General features: G+C 38.2%; 1 protein-coding gene across 1 annotated transcript in view; it reads right to left on the reverse strand.

Annotated features, from left to right (window-relative positions):
• Positions 1–3,533: 3,533 nt before the first annotated feature.
• c1d (C1D nuclear receptor corepressor) overlaps positions 3,534–16,580 on the reverse strand; it is a 23,003-nt gene continuing 9,956 nt past the window's right edge. The window contains exon 7 of the transcript XR_001661980.1: positions 3,534–3,544. The gene's annotated coding sequence lies outside the window, so the exon portion shown is untranslated. The remainder of the gene's footprint in view (positions 3,545–16,580) is intronic.

Raw genomic sequence — 16,580 nt, forward strand, 5'->3', positions numbered from 1 at the left:
CGGGGGCCGCCGGGTATCGTCCAATTCCCAGAGACGCTTTTTTTCCTCGGCGCTCCAAATGCAAAGGGAGATTGGAAGCAAAGCGCTCAGCTGTGTTGGACGGAGATCATTTTTTGATACTGTGTAGAGATTGGGAAAGCGCAGGGGACGCACAAAAAGCCTCTTGGATTGTATAACTTAATCATGTATGACAGAAGGCAATACAGAAACGTTCAGGGCCCATTCAGAACCGTGTTTCACCTCCTGCTCACCCCACCCAGCTCCCGAGCTCCTCTGGCAGCGCTAGTGCTGTTAACACAGCCAAGCCTTTATGAGCTTTAGTTGTTAATTTCGATGATAAAAAAGAAGAAGGAAAAAAAAACTCTCTTACAAGTTACTTCTGCGTTAGCAAAACCCCAAAATAACAATCCCGAGGCGAAAATAGCGTTTCGCTTTTTTTCTTATTATTATTTGAAAGCAGCAGGATATGAAAAACTGTCTTGACTAATGTCTATCAGCAGACTGAGTGGAGAGAGTGAATCTTTTCTCGAGCTTGTTTTCAGAGCCCGTCTCGGGGAACAGCTGTTGTTCATTCTGCTTGGCCGTGCCGGGGAAAAGATCACCAAATCGTGCTGTTTTCAGCCCAAATAGCTTACGCACAATTACTCTGCCGGGGATCTGTGTGCGTTGGCTCGCAGCGCGGGTCGCTGTAGTCCTCCCTTTGTTTTCTTAATAATTAGCTTGTGTTTTCACGAGGATGGGGGTGGCAAGCCTCTTCAAGGCTACTTCATCTACTGCTAGTCTGTCTGAGCCTCCTGACAACATCAAGCTGTCCAGCTTCATCCCCCCTCCTTTTCTCCTTCGTAATGTGAAAGGCCTTCATGAAAAACTCAGGTGTTTATTTTTTTGTTTTTTGTTTTTGGACTTGATGCTATTTCTGCATAATTTGTCTTTCTCTTCCAAAAGTTTTCTGATCCCCAAATTTCTTCATCTGAGTGTTTGGGGACGTCATGATAGTCCTCTATGACTTGTTGTCGTGTTTCACCAGGATTAATGCCGTACTAGCTGGTTTATATTCTTCATGATCATAAACAAATACACTGCCTCACAAAAGTGTTCATACTCTAGATATTTTCTAAATTCATCATATATCTAGCTCCCAGTCACAATAGCACATTTTGCAGGTACGATAATTGTCCCAGAAGTTATCGCGATAAACGATAATATAGTTATATTGGATAATGGCTCAATAAAGCGTATTTGCCCTCTCAAAGACCAATAAACTTTACTTTTGTGAAGAACTTAAGAGCCAGAAAATATTTTAAATATCCACGTTAAAACATAACTTAACAACTAATAAGACAAGTAGGAAACACAGATAACTGAAATCATAAATAAAATGGATCACATGCCTCTGTAAACAAAATTGCCATTCAAAACAATATTAGTCAAGAAAATAAAAATGATCTAATTCTTTAGTTGCTTATTGCAACAAACTTCAATGTATTATTGAAAATTCCTGCGATAGACAAATACAGAGTGGTTCCTATTTAAGGAAAATTTCAGGATAGATTAAAACTGAACTTTGGCATGAAGAAGCGTGGTAGTGACGGTATCATGCTGTGGGGAAGCTTTTCACCTTGCTGGGACATGTGTCCAAACTGAAAATAAATGAGGAATCTGTGACTTAAGACTTGAAAATTACTGTTCATTTATGCTTTCCATCCATTCTGAGTGAGTTTGGTAAAAACTTAAGTCTGTAAATGTTCAATCAGATATATATCCCAGAAGACTGACCACCGTAGCCACACTGCATTGACTTCTCATGCCACATCTCTCCGATTTTTATTTGTGAACATTTTCGAAAATCCTTTCCCATCCACCGAACAATTATCTACCACTTTGTCTTGGTCTATTACATACAACTCTATTAAAAGGCATTAAATTTTCTTTTTGCGCAATTATATAAATACACAAGGGGCTGGAATATCCTTGCAGTGCATTTTGGGGTTTCATGATTCAGACGGAATTTTACATAAACCTAACCCAAAATCGTTCAAAGCTCAGCCAGTTCTAAAGCAAAACCAAAAAAAAAAACAACAACAACAAAAAAAAAACCAAAAAAACAGAAGGAATCAATCAGTTTTGGAAAATGTGGGGAGATTCAAACAGAAAACTTTAATGTGAATCCAGTTTATGAGCTCCACTGCTAACTACACTTCCACTGTAAACATGTGGATCGATAGTCTCTGTGTTTGACCAGTGGTCGATGCGCTCTGTGGGAGCCAATCTCATTGATTCTCCACCTGCTCAGCCGCCTCAATCACCTTGACCTCGATGGGTCCTGTTGACACGGCCCCGCCTTAATTAAACCGAGCCGAAGCTACGCATCTGATAAAGCTTTCACACACAGGCAACGAGAAGTGACATATTTCGGAGGTCACAGCTGTTGCCCGTGGATTTGTACACACATTTTAGATGATAGATGAAACTCCATGACTATAGGGTACATTCTTTAAGTATCTGAGCAAATGCTGCATCTCAAGGTAAATGGGCAAAGCTACTGAGAAAAGTTGCTGAGATGATAAACTTCGACTTTTAATGCATCGTCCTGGTCAGAATTTAGAAAGAACTGCAAGTTTTTTGCTCTGAAAAGTCGTTTGTGACGTATTATTAGTTACTTCTGCTGACAGGACTCTCCACTCAAAAGGAACGTGGTGATAAAAATTCAGCAAAAATGCACAATTTGTCAAAACAAACTAAAAATATTGTCAGCAGATGGATGACAAAATCTATCTACTGGCAGAACTTTCCAGAACTTCCCGATTAAAAAAAAAACAAAACAACAAACAAACAAATTCAACTTTCGTTAGCAACTAGCATCAATCTGTAATTTCTCATAGGCACATGTGCTAATTTAAACAATATCTTTGACCTGTAGTGATTAAGTACTGTTGATTGTAGATCTCAAATCAAAGATGGATCAAATGGCCAACCGCTAGCCTGTGCACTCTGGAGTTCAGCATTTTCCCTTAATCACCGAAATTACAACTGAGCAATGGAATATTATATTCCCAGGGTGTATGGACTGCACTTACTTAGTGCCTTGCAAGTCAAATCAAACACTCAAAGCACTTTTTACACTACAGTTCACATTTCATGCACAGTATCAGTCGGCAACTTGGGGCTGCAATCAAAACCGCAACCCTCCGATTGAGAGACAGCGAGTCTTCCCGCTGAGCCAAAGCTGTCAGTTCTCAATATATTGTGTAAGTAGCACTAGTCATCGTTGGGTTGCCTTCGCAGGAACTCAGTAGAAATGTTGGGGCGTCACTGCAAATACGACGCCCATTGACTGCCAAAAAATGGATTGTTCAAGTAGCTATAGTGAGAAATTACTTAAAAACTAACGGCAGTAATTTTGAGAGCAGTATAAACTGAATTACGGCGAAACAAACAAATTACGATAATGGAAGCTTCATTATTTTTTAAAGTCTTGGAAACCAAATTTAACCACGTTCCAAAAAGCCAGTGAGAATGTTTGCTGTGCTCCGTGCTAAGCTAACTGTTACTAGCAAAGTAAGCTAACAACAGTGTTCTTAATATTTTGTCTATTTAAACACTGAAGGGAACATGTTCACTAATGTATTCATATTTCTGTCAAACATTTAATGGCATAGAGAATACTTGAAGTTCAAATCTCACCTGGGATTTTCATTTTAGGAGACTTTTTTTGTTTAGTTTTTCAACTTGGAGCATATGTAGCATTAGCATTCCTTCATTTCAACTCCTTAAAAAAATAAAAAATAAGAAAACTGTGGAGAGAGCTAATCATTATAATGATGTGAATGATGCCTTCAAAGATCCAGCAAAAATAAATCCAACAAGCACTACTGGTAACACACAAAACACTGGTCAACAAATCAGAGTTTTTCAGTGCCTTTATGTCAATAAATATTCTTCCATTGAATATTCGAAAGGGTTTCCCAATAAATATTACATCTATCCATCCATCCATTTTCTAACGCCCTTGTCCCTTAGTGGGGTCGGGAATAAATATTACATAAAATGTAACTAATAACCTTATTTTCTTTTTCACATTTATACAGTGAGCCCCTGTCCGTTACATGTTCATTGTTCACAGATTCACATTTTTCTTTTTTGATAGTGTCAGATCGAAAATATTTGAAAGAAAATGCAGTTTGGTAAGCTGAAAAACCCTTTGTGATGAAGCCAATCAGGAAGCATCATTTCTTTTCCTTGGAACTGATTGGCTGTACCCATAAGAGCGGAAGTAAAGAAACACTGTGGATGTTAGCTTCTGCTGTAGAGGTAAGATAGTTTAAACTGTGCACATAAATACATATCGGGTTATATTTGGTGTTGAACTCAAACATTCATGGATTTCAGCTATTTACAGATTTGTGTTGTTTCATGTTAGAAACAAACGTCTTCTTCAATAATAGTTATTTTCCTGCCAGTGTTGGTCAGAGCGCCTTTGCAAAAGATTTCAGTGGAATTCACCTGCTAAACCTTTGGTTCAATCAGTCAATATTAGCATTTTTGGGCATATTTGTATTTTTTAATTTTTTTATAAATACACCTCATTCGTTTTTTTTTTGTTGTTGTTGTTTTTTTTTTGTTAGGGTTTAAAAATTTCACCATGGTAGATTTGGAAACTGTATCAACAATTCATGAGGTGATTACTGTTAGACAGCCACTGCCATAACTTACAGCGACGCTTTTCTTTTTTCTGGAACTACGAGAACTTCCACCTGCTGTTCAGTCGACAGAATGCAGGACCGAGGCGCTACGCTTCCTTACCATTTTTATCCGTTGCCTATTTAGTGTCTTTAGTCTTTGAAGGAAAACCATTCAGAGTTGCATAAAGCTGTCATTACACCCATATTCTTTACAACCAGTGGGAGTGCAACATGAAGAAAGTTATTCACCCATGGCACTTTGAGACACTAAATTAAATTGACTTCCAAACAGAGGAAAACACAGAATCAGTGGAAACTGAAGTGACTGGCAAAGAATCAGGATGACTAACGACTTCATACTCCCCTTTTTTTTTCTTTCCACCACTTGGCACAGGTATTCACCAAAGCTCAAGTGCAAACCAGTGTCAAACAATATTGATGTTTAATAGTTGTTCAGCATCCAAAAAAATGAGTAATAAATTTGGAGGACCATCTGTTGCATAAAGCAGTTTAAATTAGTGGAGCGAATGTCTGTGTTAGAGAAAGAAAGAGGGACGGCAGAGTCTGTAAACATAGTCTGAAAAAAAAAAGAATGAAAGGAAAAAGAAGCGTGATTGGTGTTGAGTTATCAATCATGGGAGTTGTTTTGTGAAAACGCATGAAGCGAGCTTTCAAGATACACTATTTGCTCCAAATCATTTCACTCCGAATTCACCTTAAGAAGATTATTTTTAACAACAGGCTTAATATCTTGGAAGCTGGTGATTTAAAACTCCATCTTTTTTTTTGTTTGTTTTACATTTATGTGTACGAAAAGTTTCTTGTTGGATTTTGCTTTTGAAATGCTTCTAACTCCTATGTTGGAAGTTTCTTTTGTGCATAGATTTATCTACAACTGACCACATTAGCAGAACAAAATGCACGTTGGTGATCGTTTCCCACTTGCCCCCGGTGTGGACGGGGCTGTGGGAATGGGGTCACACCTGCACAGCCTGGCAGGGTTTGATAAATGATGTTGCTTTAAACTTTGGAGACCGTCATTTTTGGGAGCAACTGTTTACCATCCATTGAAGTATAATGGCTGTCTTTGAAGGCTCCGGCGCTCGGGACAGAGGCTGCCCTCTCTGTCTGCCGTTACGAGGGGAGGAGGAACCGGCCCCCGATTAGATAATGACACGTTCTGCTTCGATTTGCCGTAATAGGACGAAGCAGGCCTCTGACATTATGTCTGGCATTTCCTACTCTGACTGCTCTGGAAGGTCTCTCAAGTTTTTTTTTTTTTTTTTTTTTTTTTTTTTTCACAGATCAGATCAAATAAATCAGTTCGTCGCTGTTTCCCAAGAGTTTTCCTTCGCTAGAGCTCCCATGTCCAAGTATTGGAAGAGAATTTACAGTTTTGAAAAAGGTTTCATGCAAAAACTTTGAACTTCAGTCTTCAGCTGTGAACACTTTGTCAGCGCTAGTCCAAGTTAGCTGTCTTTCCATGCTAACTTGGAGAAGCCATGAGTAGATCCTTTTGTCGTCTCTCTTATCAGATGAGGCTGCATGTCATGGAGCCTCTTCCCCTCATTTGTCTTTTAGGCTTGGAGCAATAATGTGACATGAGAGCGACAGTCTAGACTGCAGCTATCTTGCTAGAGACCGTTCCTAACATAAACTGAAATACACCCCTCCCCCATCCACACACACACTCACACACACCAAAAAAACAGACTCAAAAGGATAGTTGTGAGGTTTTGTTGAAGGGTCATTATGTTACAAAGGTAGCAACTAGTCTGAGAAGGCAAAATGGACTTCTACGACCGTTAGAGTTTGTCTCAAAAAAGTTTGGAAGGCAAAGGCAATTTGAACAACTCACACTTGTGGCGGTTATTTTACAGAAATGGCTGATTATTTGCACAGGAAATGAAAACAGCGTAAACGAGCGGCTGGATCACAACAAAAATGTTACGGTTCAGCTGAAGAGCGGCTCCGTGTAAAGGGACTGCCAACTCCAACCGCTAGAGCTGTTATTGTAAAGGAAAACCACCCGAATGTGTAGAGAGGAGTTTTCCCGAGCCTGGCCACACTGCTAGATGCTAGTGGAGAGGTCACTGGAAAAGGTACGCATGTTCCCGTTTGTCAGTGTGCGGTTCATGTTGTGGTACACTATCTTCTACTTCCACTTCCAGTGCAAAAAGAAGTAAAAAATCCTTGACCTCTCTGTACACATGACTATACCTTCACACCACACTGATCACATCAACAGTTGAAGGCCACGTTGGTCAGCGTCATCCTGAATTTATACTCAAAAGATATACTGCATTTAAGATATTAACTCCTTAGAGAGCTTCGACAGGAGTTCACTTCAATAATTCGGAGCTATCCCTTTAAGTTTCAGCAGGCTTGACGTATAAACACACAGTTTGGTACACAGAGTCGCAACAACAGAACTAAGCTATCCAATTGATGTCAATCCAAGCATGAAGTGGTTGTGTATTAGCTCATGATTAGCCCGAGCTGCCTGCAGCAAGTGAAACGAGCGTCCAGATTTTTTTTTTCTCTCCTTCTGCTTTCAAGGGGATTTCTGCAGATCATAACACACAGACTTATATAAACAGTCAGCTTCTACTCAATTCTTGTTGATTATCCTTCATGTACACTTGTGGTTTGAGCGTGGCTAAAGAATACCAGGCATATTTTGAAACATTATTGTATTTGGAAATATATATATATATTTTTTTGTAATTTTACATCAACCGTGAAAATTTATGTGCCTGCAACTATTATGTGTTGACATAAAAAATTGTACACTTTTTGCAATCAGCATATCTGCTCTAAGGAAGCACCTTTGCAAAACTTTTCCAGCCTTTAATTCATGGGAATGAGAGGCTATTTTCGTTTTACTGTAAATATAAAACCTCTCCTCTTTGAAATGCACTCGCTCCCTCGGCTAAACAACTCCAGGGTAAAGTTGCAACTATAACAAATGGGTTTAAATAACAACATGCAGCAGCAATCTCCTCACAGCACGGTGCATTGCGGTTGTCATTCATCACGCCACCGCAGCATAACGCAGGACTTCCACAACAATTACTTCAGTCATTAAACTCCCAACGTTGTTGTCGTTTTCCTGTGTGATAAGGGCGATTACTGGCCAGGCGAGGGCTAATCTTCTCTGATCTGCTCTGCGGTGAGGAGGGAAGCCAACCTCAGCTTGCCACTCACGGCTGAGCGGGCTGAGCGGCTTTGAACTGCGGTGTTTGACTGCTCCCTAGTGGCGGCTGGGGGGAACTTCACATCCTACTTTGAATTCGACTGAAGGATCCCTGCTTGTGATTTCGCATATTTAGTTAAATAACTTCTCCTCTTTGTCAAAGACATTAAATACGGATTAGTGTGTTGACAAAATGTGCAACAAATCCTAGAATCTCATTAATTAATTTATTTTGTTTCAATTAGTTTGTTCTGATTTAGTCATTATTATTATTATTATTTCAGTAATGTGAAATACTTTTTTGCACTGTAAAAAATAAACACAATTGATTTTTGAAAGCAAAAGGAAACAAAAAAGGTTTAAAAAAATGTTTTGAGATAAAACAAAAGTTTATAAAAGTACACATAGAGAAAAACATGATAAAGAAATCAGTCTACTGTAGAAAGAAATAAAATAAAATGAATAAAAAGAGCCAATTTAAGTAGCCTGAAGACAAATGAGTATGTACCTAAGTATATTTAAAAGTGTGTAAGGTCACATGGTGGAGAAAAATATAACTATTGTGTTTCTTCTGACTTTCTTAGTGAATCTCCATAAGTTGGCTATGAAGTAGTGGAAGGTGCATTTAATTTATTTATCATTAAGAGGTTTTAAAGCAAGCCAGAAAAAAAGATGGAAAAATAAATATAAATAAGAAAAAATACAATATTGATTTATGCTGAAAAATAAGACTAAAATACAAACTACTACAGTTGCTAAACATCAAACTAAAAGTTTGAATTTCTCTGATTTTTTTTGTAAAATAAATCTATGAATATGAGTCAGACTTCCTATTCCATATTACATTAGATACTATACATCAAACTACAGCAGCTAAGTATCTCTGACTAACTACAATACCTACTTTACAAATAATCCCAATAAATCTGGATAATTTCTTTAGACAAAATATGTACAATTAATCTGTTTTAGATTTCTGTCCATCAAAACCACAACAAAACTTGTAAATGGACTCTGGGTCATCAAATTCTTTTCAGTGAAGAGAGAAGGGTTATAATTACCCTTTTTATTTTATTTGGAAGGTAATCAATAGTTTTAGTCATTGCTACATAAAACGTTCTAGAAACACGAAGAACGTTAATGCAACGTAAAAAATCGTTTGGAAGTTTAGAAAAAAAGAAGAAGTCCGAAAACAGATCCGTGTGGAATCCCACATTTGACAAAATGTTTGTGGTTACGATTAGCATAACAATTATATATTTGAATTTAATTTAATTGTAAAGCAATCTGTAAGTAAGTTTGTGCAACAGATTCTTGTGATAAAATGTTTTATCTGACTGTGAAAAGCTTTGTATAAATCTGAAATTCTTCAAGCAGACTCGTTATGACTTATGACTGAATTAATTTTTAGAAAGAAGCATTGCCTTTTCTGTGGAACGTTTTTCAGATTTTTTTAGCTTAGCTTATAGCCACATTCTGATCCTTTCATTCATTGACACCACCTAGTGACTCTACAAAAGAAAAGAAAGTCAAATAACCAAGAGTCCTCTGCTTGTTTATTCCACATTATTCTCACATACTTACAGTTTTACACTATAGTATTTCTGTAACATTCAGTTCATCTCAGTAGCTGTGTTACCTCCAGACAGGACAAATCAATAAAACAGCCATGGGGTAAATGTTTATCAGCTGTGATAAAATCCTACATAATCAAAAAAAAAAACTTCTTGTAAATGATGCGAATACTGAATCTTTCCACTTCCCTGACAGTCCGGTGCAGTATTTTACTCTCTTATGCTACATCATTCACATCATCGTAAAAAAAAAAAAAAAAGCGGAGGCTCCCCTCATCTCTTTACGGTACCCAACGCTGCCGTTAGCCTCAGGCACTCACATCAAGCCCCTCAGCCCTTCCGGCCCCACGCTGGCCGTAAACCTGGGCTCTGAATGCACCAGGCGAAAGAGATGAGAGGGGCTATCGGTGCGCCATAAACCGTTATTTTATCGCATCAGAACAGGAAACGAGGTGTGTGGGGAAAGATGGCTGCCGAGAAACAGCTTATTTTGTCTAAGAGCCCCTGCTTTATTTCCTTGTTTGCAACAACAACAAACAGCAAAAAAATAAGGAGAAAAAAAATTAATTGTGTGGTTTGGAAAAGTGTGAGGATAATATTCAAAGACGGGAGAAGGATATTTTATTCTGATCAACAAGTCAGTCGTAACCCCTAAACATTGCATTGTTTTTCCAGTTTCACACAAAAAAAATAATTAAAAATGTATGTTTTATTGCCTTGTGTGTCAAGAATTCATTAAAATATAGCTGGAATGGATACAAATGTACAAATAATGTATGTTTATTTAAAGATTAAAGTTTTATAACTCATGTGTGGCTTTAAATTATTCACATAGCTTGAAAGATGGGCTATATATATATATATATATACAATCCATTGAATCCAGGGGCGGATGTAGAAGAATAAAAGCCCCTGGGCTCAAGCTGGTTTGGTGGCCTCCTCTCACCCCCCCCCTCCCCAAAAAAAATGCAATTATATTCTCCCCCCCCTCCCCAAAAAAAATGCAATTATATTCAAAAATTAATATAAAAAATTGCTTTCACTCATTCAAATTACAGATGTGCTTGAACATGACATGCAAAATGAGCCCATGACTTCATTATAAGGTGCAATGTTTGTAAAATGTGCCAACATTTTCTAAAGTCTGGCTCAGGTCGAGACCCTCAAAATGTAGTAATGAAGACATATATGTTTGTTTGTTCTTTTCTCTCTTACATTCTGTAAGCTGCATGCAACTAAATCTATCCAAGGTATTTCCATAAACCTGCACGCTCGTTTGCCAACGTGACTTAATCCACTGTGAGGAGACATCTGACTTTTTATGGGCCTGTCCAGCTGCTGAAGGTCCACAAACAGAGAGAAGCCTCCGTTGTCTGCCACTTCTTCCAGCACAAGTGAGCGTACGTGTTGCATGTAGCCATCACTCACAGGTAAAAGAAACCGGCTCTCAATGACCTTGCATGTCTGCACACGAAGCTGTTTTTCTTCTTCTTCTTCTTCGTCTTACACGCAGACGCGCACACACAAAAGTCCTGAGGGCGATCATTTGTCATGTGGAGAGGAATCTTCAGTCATGCTTCTTTATGCTGAGGGCTCAGACTTAAGGCATTCCTCTGAAAATTTATGTCCAAACAGCTGTGGTCCCATCCGCCTCTGTGTGGAGCGAGAGGAAAATGCCGTCCCAGGAATTACGAGGGGCATCCAATCCATTCTACACCTCCAATCAACCTCCGAGTGTTCGCATAAGCACATGCAAGCCATTTTCCCGCTTTTTTTTTTTTTTTTTACTTTGTTGTGTGTTTGCAGCTGCTAGACATCTCCTGTGTGTGTGTGTGTGTGTGTGCTGTGAGCACGAGGGATTTGGTTATTCTGGACGTTCGGCTCTTTGATGGCCGGACGGTTATCCCGGGGCTTTGTGCATCGGACGGCCACGGTTTTAGAGTGGGTGGGGGGGCTTAATTTCACATTGCAGCCATATGGACTGCTGTGTTTTGCTAAAAAAGAAAAAAAATTAAAAAAAATAAAACAGGAGGTAAGCTGTAGGTCACGCTAAAAGATGAGGTCTTTACAAGTTGGTGATGTCATCAGAAAGCTGGTCTGCACCTGGGGGGGAACAAAAGGAATCTATATAATTATAGCTTTTTATTAATTTGAAATCACTTTCAGACGTAAACACCCGTTAGGATTTGCAGTCAGCAGCACAAAACCCGCACAGGAAAATTTCCACTCTGACAGACGAAAGGCCAACAATTATTACACATAGATTTTATTTTCTCTGTAAATGAAACACGGAGGCGACAGAATGGTAGCGTAAAGTATGCAAACTCGACGAAGCGTGATGATGATGATGATGATGATGATGATGATGATGATGATGATGATGTGAGGGGTTTTAGTGATGAGGGTTCAAGGCCTCTTTCTGCATGTCTGCGGCGTACCATCACTGTCTGTCTGTTTATGGCCAAACCCTGCAGGAATGTAAAGTGCTGTACAATCAGAGCTTTGTTTTCTTTTGCATCCCAACATGTCCGGGCGCTACCACTTTTGTTAGCTTTACGGATTCTGGAGGAAAAAGAAAAAAAAGAAAAATGGTCGAAGAAAAAAATAATAGCAGGAGATCTCGATCGAACTCTTTCGGATGTGGAATAATATGGAACGGGCTTTGGAAAATGACCACAGGGTCGGGATGTGGCGTCAAAATGAGGAGCAGCACTGTCTGGATAAAAATGTGTTAAATTAATTAACTTTGATGACATTGCAAAAAAGTATTCATCTACCTTGATTTCTTACGTGTTTTTCATCTATTCAAACTTGATTTTCAGTGATAAATCTGCAAAGAGAACTGTATTTTAAAGTAGAATGGAAAAAAAAAAGAAAAAAAATGAAAAAGGGTCTTTCAAATAGTTTAAAAGCAAAAATTTGAAATATGGTATGGAGATTTATTGAGTTACTACTCTCTGGAACCTTTTGGATTTTTTATTTTTTAGCATACGTCCAGCATGAGAGTCCAACTCAATTTCATTTTGGGCCAAATTAAGGTCATAATGTCCTCCATGGGCAAGATGTATTAATGAAGCTGCTCATTAATAAACTGTTGAAATAGTGCAGCTGTCTCTGCGTTCAATGAGTACTTCTTAAAAATAACATCTTTTCACAAATATAAATAAATATGTGTTTGATTTAACTGATTAATTAATATTAATATTTTCTGGGCCACATAAATAGCCACGGCGGGTCGGATTTGGCCCGTGGACCTTGAGTTTGATGCACGTTCTCCAGCAGGTTTGCAAATCTAAAGGGCTGAACGTTAATTTGAAAGTCTCCCCACATTTTCTATCACATGGATCTAATTTAACTGAGACTGCTCTGCTGTTGGTCTGGTTGTAATCCTCAAAAGCAATTTCTGAAAGTATTGTCCTATTTTTAGATCTAATCATCCCTCCCTCAACTCTGCCCATGTTATTCCCTCAGCATGATCCTGCCAGCGCCACGTTTCACCATGGGGATGGTCCTCTCAGGCTGTCGTAGCCTTGGTTTTCCTCCATGCGTATATAACTTTGCATGCTGGTTTTACTTCAGAACTGTTACATTTACGGATATTCAATTGTATTGAGGAGACTTGTAATGAGAACTGACTGCACTGGGTTTTATTTAGCAGCAACAGAGTAAAGGAGACTCAGATGATCAACTTATTAGAGTTTCACCTGTTAATAATTCTTAGAGCCATGCATTTCCTTCCACTTCACAATTTTACCCCACTTTGTTATAGTTTTTACAATAAAGAAATAGATAAAACTCTTGCAGAGAATTGATGTATTTTCGTCTATGCATGAGATGCTGATATTTGTGGAAAGGGATGTAAGAAAAAGCACAGCCTTTCCAAACTAATGACAAATACATACGTACAAATATATACGTTTATATATTACTGGTATTTTTGTCATTCTGTTGAGGAGATTATTCCAAAAAGCAATTATTCCACAAAAAAACCAACCAACAGAGAATCTGTTATAACCTGAATTTGTTATTTCATCTACATTGGACAACATTTCATTTTTTTTGTGTTGTGGCTCTCTGGTCTACCACACCAGGTCTGAATCAAATGTTTTTGGATGGAAAATGACAATATATTAAAAGGCTCTGTTTGTGTTTTCGTCTTATGTGCTGCAAGAAAAGTTTTTTTTTAAATTAGCGAATTCATAAAGGAGAAAATGAACATCTTTTTCTTATTATTTAACTATCAAGTTACCTCAAATTACCGAATTCAACCTGATGGGAATTCAAGAAGTTCGGTCGATGTGATTATAATTGATTGGTGGCAGGTCTCAGGATTCACTAATGACTATGTGATTCCAAACAGTTCAGACCGAATGAAACAGATTTCTTTATTTATTTCCGTTTCCAGGAAAGCCTCGCTCTAATCGTGCTCTCAATTTAAAGCATATTAATGTGATGAAGTTCAGGTTTGCAACGGAACGCGCTGCAGGTTTTACTGCTGTTTTTCCACTTTAGTCACACTGACATTAAATGAGACTTTTCAATGATGCATTTTGACCTTTACGGTTTTCGCTTTTGACGTCTGTGGCCTCCGTCGCTCCCCCAACCCCTGACTACATGAACCACTAAAACGACAATCTGCTTCGTGCGAAGACGCAGGATTCTTCTGCCGCGCGCATTTGATGCATTAAATTGTAATGAACTTTGAATCTTTGCGTCCAACAAAATCAGCCTGATCAAAACAAAACTCACAGTGTGATTAAAAGGATTTTAATGTGGAAAAAAAATAAACTCAGACTCCTAGTCGTTTTCTTCAACTTAAACACTGATTATTTCTGACTTTTTCCTTCAAAACTGGAATATAAACCTTCCGCTGATTTATTGGAAAATTTTATTTCTGTTTTTTTTTTTTTTTTTTTACACAGATTCATTTGGAAATTTGCTTAAAAATATATGAATGAATTTGTTACTTAAAAGGAGGTCAGTGCAGGTCAGTTTTCACATCCATTTTCAAAGAGAATGGGGAATATCTTCGTTTCGCCTCAACATGTGATGTAATGTAAACGTCCGCTGCTCACAAACAGCATAAATAAACAACAAGGGGACCAACCCGCTTTGTCAGCCTTCACAGTTTCAGCATTTTAACGTTTGTTTGTTCATTTCCGCTTGAAAACGCTGACCCGACTCCTTTGTAGCGAGCACATGTGTGGAAGAGACCAGGGGAAGGGTAATATTTCAAGACGGAGCCGAGAAATGGAAAGGAAAAAAAAAAAAAGGTATTTTTCCAGCATGCAGACAGAGCAGTTCATCAGGCTGATGCACGTCTTTGAATGGAGCTAAAAACAACAACTTTGTGGAAAATGCGATACAGAGCTGAAGAGAGGGGAGTTTGGGCTAAACAAATGTCATTTTTGGATGCCGGGTGGATGAGAATGGGAAATATGATGAAAACGATGCATTCCTGCGAATTTACCTCACCGGCTTACCGGTTTCCTGGCCTTGATTAGAGGGACGCAATGATTTGTGGAACATTAAGATTAAGATCTCGGCTGTCCAGCTGACAATTACCAAAAGGAAACTATGAGCGCCTTTATCAGAAGTGACATTGGTTTTTATAAGAGGAAGTGCGATTATAGCCTGCACTTATCCACTCAAGCTGCAGTGACAGCAGAGCTTTCTAAAGGTTACCACTGTGCAACTTAAGAGGCTGCAGGTTTAAACCTAATATGGCTAAATTCAAACTGCTCGATTCGCAATGCTTCGCGAAAGTGTCTACGCTTCTTAAACTGAAATTTGACTTCTTCTTGACTGCATTTTGTCACAACTGAAAACGTTAAAGTATCTTATTGGGGTTTTATGTGTGCATAAAGGTAAAGCTAAGCAAACAGTTGCATTTTCAAAATATTTTACAAACAAAAAAAATCTTAAAAGTGCATTTGCATTTGTGCTCGGCTCACTTTATTTCTAAATTACACAAAGGGTTCACTGTATTTACTAAGATACAAGACCTCTAAAGATGTGCTTGCTACCTTTATCTAGGGGCTTTATGTCATCCCGAAATAAAATGTACCAAACAGAAATGTACAAGCTATCTAGACCGTCGGCCTAAGCTGCTAGGTGAGGAGTGCATTAAGCAGGAGGCCAATGACAACTCTGGAGGAGCTGCAGAGATTCACAGCTTATGATGGAAAAACGTAACTATTTTGGCCTTCATGAAAGAATGGAAACTGAAAGACGCAGTTTCAGTTTTGTTCAAGTCCTGCCATGATGCCCTGTCAGCGCTAGCTCCTGGGCGTGGACCCCTTTATCATAGGCAATATGTAAAGAACATAAACTATAAGAATGTTTTCTTTTTCTCACTTTTATTCACTGTTTAATACTTATTACATTTGTTTAGTAAAGTGCTACCTCATACCTTCTAGTTTTAGCATGCTTTGCAGCAGGACGGTTCCTCCACTATTTTCCTTGACAGAAGCTCTTCCATGTAGCGCTTGCTAAGCTAGCATGACGAGCAAAGCAGCTCCATAAATTTGGCAGTCAGCCAATCAGAAAGATGAGCCTGGCAAATAATATTACATTGTTATTTTAACTTATATTTCATAATGACGTAAAAAACAGATTAGTTTATGATTTAAAAAAAAAAAAAACTTTTTTAACTCTTTTAGTTTCATTGTCAAACTCTGTGGCTTAAAAATACCCTGAATGCATCATACCATGAGCTAAATCCAACCTTGTAAAGCAAAGTATTAGCTAAATATAGCCACAGTATAATGGCAAACGTCTAACATCCCTTGAACTATTACATCTTAAAATACAGGTTCTGAAAAATTACATTAAAATAGAATAGAACTTCTGCACAGTTGCGTGGAATGGAGATAGTAAATTGACATACTAATTTATTATCTAGTGTACTAAGTAAATCAGCATACTAGATATGCTCAGTATATTGAGTCATAATTGTCTATCAGTGTGTGCAGTGTTGCAATCAACTTTTTAATGCGCTGCATTTCAAATGTTACGCTCTTCACATAAATAATGCATTTGTTGAATTGGAACATCTGAGACATCTCACCAAAAGGTTTAAGAGAGCGTGTGTGTAACAAAGAAAGAGGAAAATGTGCACTAATCATA

This window comes from Poecilia formosa, unplaced genomic scaffold (assembly GCF_000485575.1).
Source record: "Poecilia formosa unplaced genomic scaffold, Poecilia_formosa-5.1.2 Scaffold40, whole genome shotgun sequence".
NCBI classification, from domain to species: domain Eukaryota; kingdom Metazoa; phylum Chordata; class Actinopteri; order Cyprinodontiformes; family Poeciliidae; genus Poecilia; species Poecilia formosa.